Below are 10,510 nucleotides of genomic sequence, written 5' to 3' on the forward strand. Positions count from 1 at the left end.
ACACTTCATCAATAACAGTGTGAGTCCCAACAGAATAATATTTTGGCAGTAATTCATTCATTTTATCAAAAACTTTTCGTATTGCAGTAAACTTATCATGTTTCCTACAATCGCTTCATGACTCTCTGTCATCAAATTTTACTATTTTATTAATCTGCTGGAATCTGGTTCGGATTTTGGCAGCAGTATAAACAAACCTTCCTGAAGTGCAGGACGCTAAATCTGTAACAGATGACTTACTGTCGTTTTCCCTTAAAGGCGCTACAGTCTGGAACCGCGCGACCGCTACAGTCGCAGGTTCGAATCCTGCCTCGGGCATGGATGTTAGTGATGTCCTTAGGTTAGTTAGGTTTAAGTAGTTCTAAGTTCAAGGGGACTGATAACCTTAGAAGTTAAGTCCCATAGTGCTCAGAGCCATTTGAACCATTTTTGTCGTTTTCCTTACCGATCATAATAAGTAGCCCTATACATGCTTTGAATTCAGTTCTGTCTCACTTGGGTATTTCCTGCCTCAATGCCTCTTCATTGGTATGCTTTATTATGATGTTGACAATTTCTGGAGACAAAAACGTTTCGAATGATTCTCTTATTGTTCCTACTTTACCTTCGTATCTTATGCCTTCACTTTCTGTCACTACGTTTTGTGCTACTCGGCTTCTGAAGTTAGGAGGTTTGAAGCTATAAATTTTTCCAGTGCTTGTAATATACCTGTCACTAACATCGCAAGTTTCGTCATCAGTTTCAGGTGCCCACAGTTCGTCTTCAGTGTCTGTATGTACTCTATTACTGTCCACATCCTAGCGCCCAACAAATTCCTCTTCAAGTTCACTCAATACATCGTCAGTTTCATCAAATACAATTTGAGAATCTGTAGAGTCTTCCAAAACCTGTGATATTTCTCTGTTAATAAGTGTCTATCGATACATTTTCAATCACAGCTGTATCTAACAATGGGTTAAGTGCCACTGAAGAGGACACAATAAAGAATAAAAGGGAAATTAATTATTGTTGAGACCGTTGTTGCTGTCAACCCAGAGAATTATAATGTCCATGTGTTCTAAGGTCACGTAATGCTATTATTTGTGGGGTAAGACGAACGTTCTGGGAAGTCGCACCAACTACCAAACCGGGAGGGGGCGGTCTTTACGGCCCCCTCCCTTAAACTTAATTTTTCCGATTAAACTTAAACAAATAATGTAATACAATCATAGAATTTGGAATAAGACTTCATTAAAGGCAATAAATATTTTTACAAAATTTTAAAAAATAAAGTCTCTGAGTAGATTTCAATATTTTCAAAAGGTGGGCATAAAGGATCCCTTCCCCCCTCCCTTGGTATTGCGAGGGTTAATGAGACAAAGGATTTCCGGTCCTATCCACATTTACGAATTGACCTATACTGACTGATGTACTCTTCAACATTTTACAGAAGCACAATGTCAATGCAATGACCCTGTTGTTGGACGTAGTTCTATACATGGACATCCGCAACTTTAACGCATGACGGACGCAACATGGAGGATGTAAAAAACAGACTATCGCAGGTGCATATAGCAGTCCTAGGTAAATTAAATGTGCAATTATCAAGTATCGGCCTTAGTTTGAGAAACCAATACCTAAGAATGTGCCTTTGTTAAGGAAACGAATCGTGGACCGTGGGTATACCGGAAATGAAGATAACTGAAGCGTTTCATATGTGGTACTGAAGAACGAAGTTGAAAAGTAGGTAAGCTAATTATACAATAAACGAGGAGATTTCTGTGCTAGATCGGCAACATATGGAGGACATTTACAAGAAAAAGGGACAGGATGATAGGAAATTTGTTAAGTCATCAGGGAATAACTTTCAAGATGCTAGAGGGAGCGTTAGAGGCAAAAACTGTACCCCAAGACAAAGACTGGTAAATGTTCAACAAATAAATAGACGACTTGGGTGCAGATACTATTCTGAAATAAAACAAGTTTGGAATGGGAGAGGAGTCATATCAAACCAGTCAAAGGACTGGTGAGCACCTTGCGTGGTGAACTGCAACATAACTGACTGGGCTTACAAAGTAACCTTTTTATTGAGAACTTTAGAAGTGTTGAATGAAAGAAATAAATGTGCGAAGAAACAAACGACTTTAAGCCATGTCCCCAAAGATGGTTTGGTGCATAATAGGCAACTGTTAGTTATACAGTACATATTGTAAGGGGTAAATTCTCCTAGTACTGACATAAACAAAGTTTACAGAGAAAAATTTGAAAGAAAACACGTTATGGAATAATCCCTCACGCTCTTAAACTAACCGAACGAGGGAATACGTAGTTTGTCTCACAACGAAGGTGAAATTCTTTGATCGACTGAAATAATATAAAAAAGTTTCCAGAATGAGATTTTCACTCTGCAGCGGAGTGTGCGCTGATATGAAACTTCCTGGCAGATTAAAACTGTGTGCCGGACCGAGACTCGAACTCGGGTCCCGAGTTCGAGTCTTGGTTCGACACACAGTTTTAATCTGCCAGGAAGTTTAACACAAAAAAGTTGTTATGATGTAGGGTATAAAATCAAAATGATGTCGCAAACGTGGTCGCTATAAGACATGTATACAAATTTCTGGTATGGTTCCTTAAAAAGATTAAGGCAGATGCTTCCTCTTTCCCCCTCTAAGTGAATTTGTGCTCAGTGTCTAGTTACTAAGACGTTAATAAAACATAAAAAGCTCATATCAATCCTCACAGATCCTTGGTTATACCATCACTAATAAGGCCAAACGGATTCAATGATTCGTGCCACTTAGACAAGTCATGCTTACTTGCTCTGATCATTCAATCCCTATTTCCTTTTTACTGTTTTTTTTTTTCAAGGAAATTGCCGTTCTGCGAAATTTGCGTTACATTCTTTTAGGTGCAGTGATACTGGATTAAAATGTTCATCTACTGTAGAGCACTTGCAATTCAGCAAATTACACCACCTCCAGTTCAAGGCGCTTTTTATTGGCCATTTGTCACCCAGCGTAGAACGCAACGTCGGGAATCGTGTCACCGAGGAATTAGGCAGTAGTTACTCGGTGGATGGTGCCAAGGGCGTTTGTCACAGGAGTAGACTTCTCCGGGGCTGGGGGCCGGTCTCAGAGCCAAGAACTGTTGCCAGCTACGAGCGTATTGTCAAATTAAGCTTGATTTGATAATGCAACCTTCTGGCTCCGAGACGATGTTGTCATAGACGAAGCAGCAGTGCTGGAGGTGCATTTAGGGCAAACTACAGAAATTAAGAAGTTTCCGTGATAAGTCGAAATCTAAGTAAAAAAAAATCGAATCGCAATATTCAGAAATTCACGGATTCAAAGTTCTGTGTACAGATAGCTGCTTATGCAATGAATACGTGTTTATGCTTGGTACTGAAGCAAATTAAATATTATTATACGCTCCAGGCAATTCATATTTTTCTCCTACTTCATTCTTGAACATTCTTGGTGATTATAATTAAAGTGTAGCTACTTACAGAGGTCCATCGTGGGTTGTAATGATCGTATGGCCACGAAACTTGATAGATATTGTAACGCGTTGATGCGGAATCGATTTACATTCGAAAAAATTAGTTCCAATATCGGCCACCAGGTGCGAATCTCCCGCTGTGAATGCAAGAAAGACGTGTGAAAATGATTCCATATGTCATGGATTAGGAACGACACGCGGGCAGAAAAGTTTAAACAAGTGAGAAAGGTATTATGTTGATATTATTAACTGACTCTTACACAATTTGTTCAATATGAGCACCGTACAGCGCGAATTTTGCACGTGGTGCTAAAAATTGGAACTTTCTTTTTTAATATCTGAAATAATTTGTGCATTAACGTATCAGAATATGTACCACGTTTCACTGTGATAAATTTATTACAGCCCACACTGGGCGTCTGAGAGTAGCTGCACTTTAAGTATAACGAGCCGGTAGTACTATCGTGAGTAGCTTTGCGGTAAGTTTAATAAACCAGAACTCGAGATAGTTTGGAAAGCTTGTTGAGTATTTCAATAAGTAATCACCTTCTTCTATAATATTACAGTCAGATTACTTCCGATATCCTTCTCAAAGTGAGAAAGTAATTTGTATTTAATATTGTTGCCATCGGTTAGATGTTAATCTTACATTACATTTTCTTGAAGTTTCTTTTCAGATGAAGAGTCCTCTTGCTTTTGACTGATATTTGAATCAGGACCTTTCCTTTTCACGAGAACATTCCTATATTAAGCCGTCAGAGAACGTCTACTAATGATACTGAGCGTTTAAATTTGCCGTAAGTTTACCTTATTCTACCAGGTCACATTGTGTATTTGATTTCCTCGCTGTAAACCGATAAGTTGGTCACTGTTTCCACGTCAGAGTTAGTGACCTCAGTCACATCCTTTTTGTTAACGTTTCAGCATCTTCGATCCAGAAAACTTCTCAACGTGGCATTCCTAAATGAAGGCGAAATTAATCGAAAGTAGTGCCGACACTGTAGACGTCACATTCATTGTAAGTACGTCTCAAGACTTGAATTTGTTGTAGCATTGACTCAATTGTTTCGACTTCCGGTTGCTTCTCCGACTCGGAGATAGCGAGTGTCGTCTGTTTCTGGTATTGCAGATCCGGCTGAGCCCAGCTAAGGCTTTTGGAGACGACGGCCTCCATAGTACGAGATAAGAGAGTTTGTCACGGCAGGTCACGTTGTCGGCTGATGTGAATCACATTGCATCACACCTCCCCACCGCCCGTTCACCAGATACTCACACTGTTTGCATCTCATGACGCAGAGCCTGTGTAAAATAGAGTACGTGTAACTGTTCGTATGACGCCTCCAGATTACGACATAATGCTGAGAATCCTTAAGCTCCGTGCAGTGAAAGAAACAAGCTCACGCCAATTCAATTTCTCTTCACTGAATGATTAACTCTCATACACATTCTGACAGTTCCTAATGGAAATGCAATCATTAACACCTCTTATATTTCAGTGGCAGAATTAGTCTTCTGTAAAAATAGGAGCCACTGCATGCTTCGCTATATTCTGTACAATAAGGTTTAATTAATTAATCAATTACTGGAGTGTAATAGACGCTATACATTTACATCAACTGAATAATTGTTGGATATAACACGCCATCGCTAAAACGAGTCAGCTGTTATGAAACATATGTCTTGTTCAGACGCAGAAATTTCGGAAAATGTACTTCTGGCATACAGTAGTGTTAATAATGCCCTGTGGAAAACATGTACAAAAGAGAGTAGAAGTGCCTGAAATGTAATGTAAAGGAACGCTGAAATTAAGTGGGTTGTTATAATAAGTAATGAGGAGGTACTCCAGAATTGGCGAGAAGGAGAATATGTGCAGTGTTAATTGGGGGATCGTATAGGATGACAGGCCATGTGTTAAAACATCAAGTAATAACTTACATGGTACCAGAGGGAGCCACCGAGGATAAAAGATGTGGGGAAGGAATGATCTCTACAGCGCAGAATTCCCATAACAAATATGTTCAAATATGTTTGAGAAGGCCGTGCTTAGAATCGCTGTTTGGTGTGTGTGTGAGGAGGGTGGGGAGGTGGGGTGGGGGGAGGAGGGAGGGGGGGGGGTCTTGGTTCTCGATTACTGTTTCAGCTAGCACTATGAGGTGAAAAGTAATTCGTTTAGCTCGTATCAGCGGACATTTGCATAACCAGTCGAACATCGGTCTTATATACCTATGTTACAGTATATTAAGCAAAGTTTGACCGATGACGAGGATCTGGCGTCCAGACAAATTGCGCGAACGGATCAGTTCGTTTTCCAAAAGATTTCAGTTGAACTGAAATTAATGTTCAGTAAATGGCATCATTTGTATTTGCACCGTTGGGATTTTACGTGCAAACACTTGCAAAGAACGCGTTTTTAGGGAGGTTTTTGAAGAGCGCCACTTCTGTACTTTAAACTTGTACTAATCGGTTAACATTTTGTACGAAATCAGATAAACGGATAAAGTCAAAACGATTTTTTTTTTCAATAACCTTTATCCTTTCTTGACATACGACTATTGAAAGTAGAGCTCAATACAGCACATGAAGTTTACTCTCACTTGAATCAAATTCGCAGAAACGGTTTAAAGTAATTTAAAAGAGAAACAAACACCGTCCGAACAGTCTTCGAAAGCACAAAGTTACCGACCGGCTGCCGTGTCATCCTCAGCCCTTAAGCGTCACAGGATGCGGATACCTAGGCGCACAGCGCTCTCCCGGCTGTGGTCAGTTTTCGTGACCAGTGTCGCTACTTCTCAGTCAAACAAATTCGCTTTCAAAAATCTAGGCTTCATTCGGTTTTTTCGTGCAAAAAACTCGTTTTCTGTGCATTTTTACGCGCCGATTCTAAGTTTCAGTCTAGTGAGAATCGGTTCAAATTTTGTAAGACGGTGGATAAATACATTTATTAATGGTCATCCAGTTCTTTTGTGAAAGCTTTATCCGTTGTCACGATATAAGCACTTGGTTTGAAAGACAATAAGAAATCTATGCCGGATCAATCTTCGTCCTAATCAACAAAAAAGTACATCGGTTGCCAAAGCTATGGTGGTCTCACGTCAAAATTATGGTAGAGCAAAATTTGGTAACCAGAATGAGAAATAGTTGTATCATCGCACAAAAAGCTGAATATTTCCTGGGCACATTTAGGGATGTAAAAGAAGGGAACTAGCTTTTCAGCTAATTTGGCAGCTTCAAAGAATTTAAATCAAAATATCTCGACATATTCGCGCTTTTTTACGAGTTAACCCAACTTCCCCAGCGCAGTGAGCTCTCTTAGCTGCAACCTGTGCCAAGAATCCAGAAGATTTTCCAGCCATAGTGAGCAGTATATAATATCATATGGCTGAAGAATACACACAGAATAGCTAAAACAGATGTTCTGGAGAGATAAAATTTTTGGTGATGGATTTGTTCCTGGGCACATATCATGTATCATGTTACTTTACCTGATTCGATGCATTATATTATGCAAAAACATTAATGCTAACACAAACAAGTAAAAAAGCACGAATGTGTAGAGATGTTTTGATTTAAGTGTCTTTGAATCTGCCAGATAAATCGAAAAGCTACCCCCCTTCTTTTACATCCCTTACACTACCCAGGACATATTCGTCTTTTCTGCGCTACAGTGCGATCATTTTTCATTCTGGTTGTAATGAACCGAGCAATTACTTTAGGTCGTTTGGAGTTTGCAAGCAAGAGGAAGTTGTGAACGCTTTATCAAACCAATGAGAATACTGAAGGAAAGAAATAGTTGTGTAAGTGCATTGCAGTGTTCATGTTAGGATAAATATATATAATCAAGGTATCAGAACAAAATTAGGATCTAGTTAGGTACAGTGAAAAATCTGACAGCAAGTACTTAATAATACTCTATGTGACTGACTTCTAATGTACAGTATGTCATCAAAAGTATCCGGACACCTGGCTGAAATTGACTTACAAGTTCTAGGCGCCCTCCATCGGTAATGCTGGAATTCAATATGGTGTTGGCCCACACATAGCCTTGATGACAACTTCAACTCTCGGAGGCATACGTTCAGTCAGGTGCTGGAAGGTTTCTTGGGGAATGGCAGCCCATTCTTCACGGAGTGCTGCATTGAAGAGAAGTATCGATGTTGGTAGGTAAGACCTGGCACGAAGTCGGAATTCCAAAACATCCCAGAGGTGTTCCATAGGATTCAGGTCAGGACTCAGTGCAGGCCAAACCATTACAGGAATGTTATTGTCGTGTAGCCACTCCGCCACAGGCCGTGCAATATGAACAGGTACTCGATCGTGTTGAAACACGCAATCGCCATCCCTGAATTGCTCTTCAACAGTGGGAAGCAAGAAGTTGCTTAAAACACCAATGTAGGCCTGTTCTGTGATAGTGCCACGCAAAACAACAAATGGTGCAAGTCCCTTCTATGAAAAACACGACCACACCATAACAACACCACCTCCGAATTTCACTAGTGGCAGTACACACGCTCGCAGATGACGTTCATCGGGCATTCGCCATACTCACACCCTGCTGTCGGATCGTCACATTGTATACCATGATTCGTCACTCTACACAAGGTTTTTCGACTGTTTAATCGTCCGATGTTTACGCTACTCACACCAAGCGAGGCGTCGTTTGGTACTGACAGGCGTGAAGAGTGTCTCAGACATGAAGTCCAAGTTTTCTCACATCCCGCCTAAGTGTCATAGTACTTGCAGTGGATCCTGATGCTATTTTGAATTCCTGTGTAATAGTCTGGATAGATGTCTGCCTGTTACACATTACGACCATCTTCAACTGTCGGCGGTCTCTGCCAGTTCAAAATGGTTCAAATGGCTCTGAGCACTATGGGACTTAACATCTGTGGTCATCAGTCCCCTAGAACTTAGAACTACTTAAACCTAACTAACCTAAGGACATCACACACATCCATGCCCGAGGCAGGATTCGAACCTGCGACCGTAGTGGTCACGCGGTTCCAGACTGAAGCGCCTAGAACCGCACGGCCACACCGGCCGGCTCTCTGTCAGTCAAAAGACGCGGTCAATCTGTACGCTTTTGTGCTGTACGTGTCTCTTCACGTTTCCACTTCAGTATCACATCGAAAACAGTGGATCTAGGGATGTTTAGGAGCGTGGAAATCTCGCGTGCAGACGTATGAAACAAGTGACACTCATCACCTGACCACGTTCGAAGTCCGTGAGTTCCGCGAAGCGCCTGATTCTGCTCTCTCATGATGTCTAATGACTACTGAGGTCGCTGATACGGAGTACCTGGCAGCAGGTGGCAGCACAATGCACCTAATACGAAAAACATATTTTTAGGGTCTCCGGATACTTTTGATTACACAGTGTAGCTTAAGTCAGCCAAATTAACCTACAACGCAACATTGCGCCCAAAAGAGTGAACAAATAATCAGTACGGAACAAGACAGGGAACAGGACACAGCCGGCCGCGGTGGTCGAGCGGTTCTAGGCGCTTCAGTCCGGAGCCACGCGGCTGCACCGGTCGCAGGTTCGAATCCTGCCTCGGACATGGATGTGTATGATGTCCTTAGGTTAGTTAGGTTTAAGTAGTTCTAAGTCTAGGGGACACATGACCTCAGATATTAAGTTCCGTAGTGCTTAGAGCCATTTGAACCATTTGAATAGGACAAATGTCAGACCACAATATAGACAGACGAGAAATAAAATTAACGAAAACATTAGACAAGGCACCTAGACTAGATAAAACAAGTCTCAACTATATGCAAGTTGTATCGGGTAAACGTGCAAATATTTCTTTTGACTGAGGGAGGTGTAATGAACAACACTACATCGGTATGTACGTCATTTGCCAACTAATAATTACAGATTTAAAATTCGTTGATTGGTATCTCCAAGTATGTGTGACAAGAGCAAGTTCAAAAATGGCTCTGAGCACTATGGAACTTTACATCTGAAGTCATCAGTCCCCTAGAACTTAGAACTACTTAAATCTAACTAACCTAAGGACATCACACGCATCCATGCCCGAGGCAGGATTCGAACCTGCGACCGCAGCGGTCGCGCGGTTCCAGACCGAAGCGCCTAGAACCGCTCGGCCACAGCGCCCGGCCGACAAGAGCAAACCATTATCCTTATTTTCCTTAGGCAGCAGGTCAAGTGCCTAAGTGTGGACACATGGATGCAAAACAGTTAGTCTACTCTGGCAGTTGTAGTCCTCTCAGTGGTGGGGTTACGACCATGCACAAACATCAGATAGTAATGCTTGTGACGTGTTGGTGGGAAGCAAAGAAAAACCAACCAACACAATGATGTGTGTACATAGTACGGCATCACACATAAAAATATCTGCACTTATTTCCGCTACACCCAGCATTTACGTATATTTTATTTTATATATTTTTTTCTTAATGAGAGTCCACTCAATTTTACCTGCGACCGGTCGAGTGAAATGGCCGGCGTTTACGTAAGTTGTAATAGGATCAGAAATAAGCTCTGTAAAGTCGCGCCGGCCGGAGTAGCCGTGCGGTTCTAGGCGCTACAGTATGGAGCCGAGCGACCGTTACGGTCGCAGGTTCGAATCCTGCCTCGGGCATGGATGTGTGTGATGTCCTTAGGTTAGTTAGGTTTAAGTAGTTCTAAGTTCTAGGCGACTGATGACCTCAGAAGTTAAGTCGCATAGTGCTCAGAGACATTTTTTTGTAAAGCCGCTTTGAACTCGCCGGCAGGTTCTATAACGTTCATCTCCGAACTCGCCGCCTCCTTTTGTTCGGAGATTCGACTGGTCAGTACCCGCACTGACCGCTTGAAACAGTAAAGACGTCGCTTGAGTCTTGTCGGGTGCAAGTGGGCTCTACCATCATAGTCAAGCATAGAAAGGAGAGGGAGTCACACGAGTACGAGAGCATAACAGAGAACTCGCGACATTGCCACTACGCACACAACGGCTAGGCATGACGATTGTCTATGCGTATTATAAGCTGAAGTCCCTCGTTTTTCTGTCTGTATGTCAGGGATGATCTCAGGA

Source organism: Schistocerca americana, chromosome 4 (assembly GCF_021461395.2).
Source record: "Schistocerca americana isolate TAMUIC-IGC-003095 chromosome 4, iqSchAmer2.1, whole genome shotgun sequence".
Classification (NCBI taxonomy): domain Eukaryota; kingdom Metazoa; phylum Arthropoda; class Insecta; order Orthoptera; family Acrididae; genus Schistocerca; species Schistocerca americana.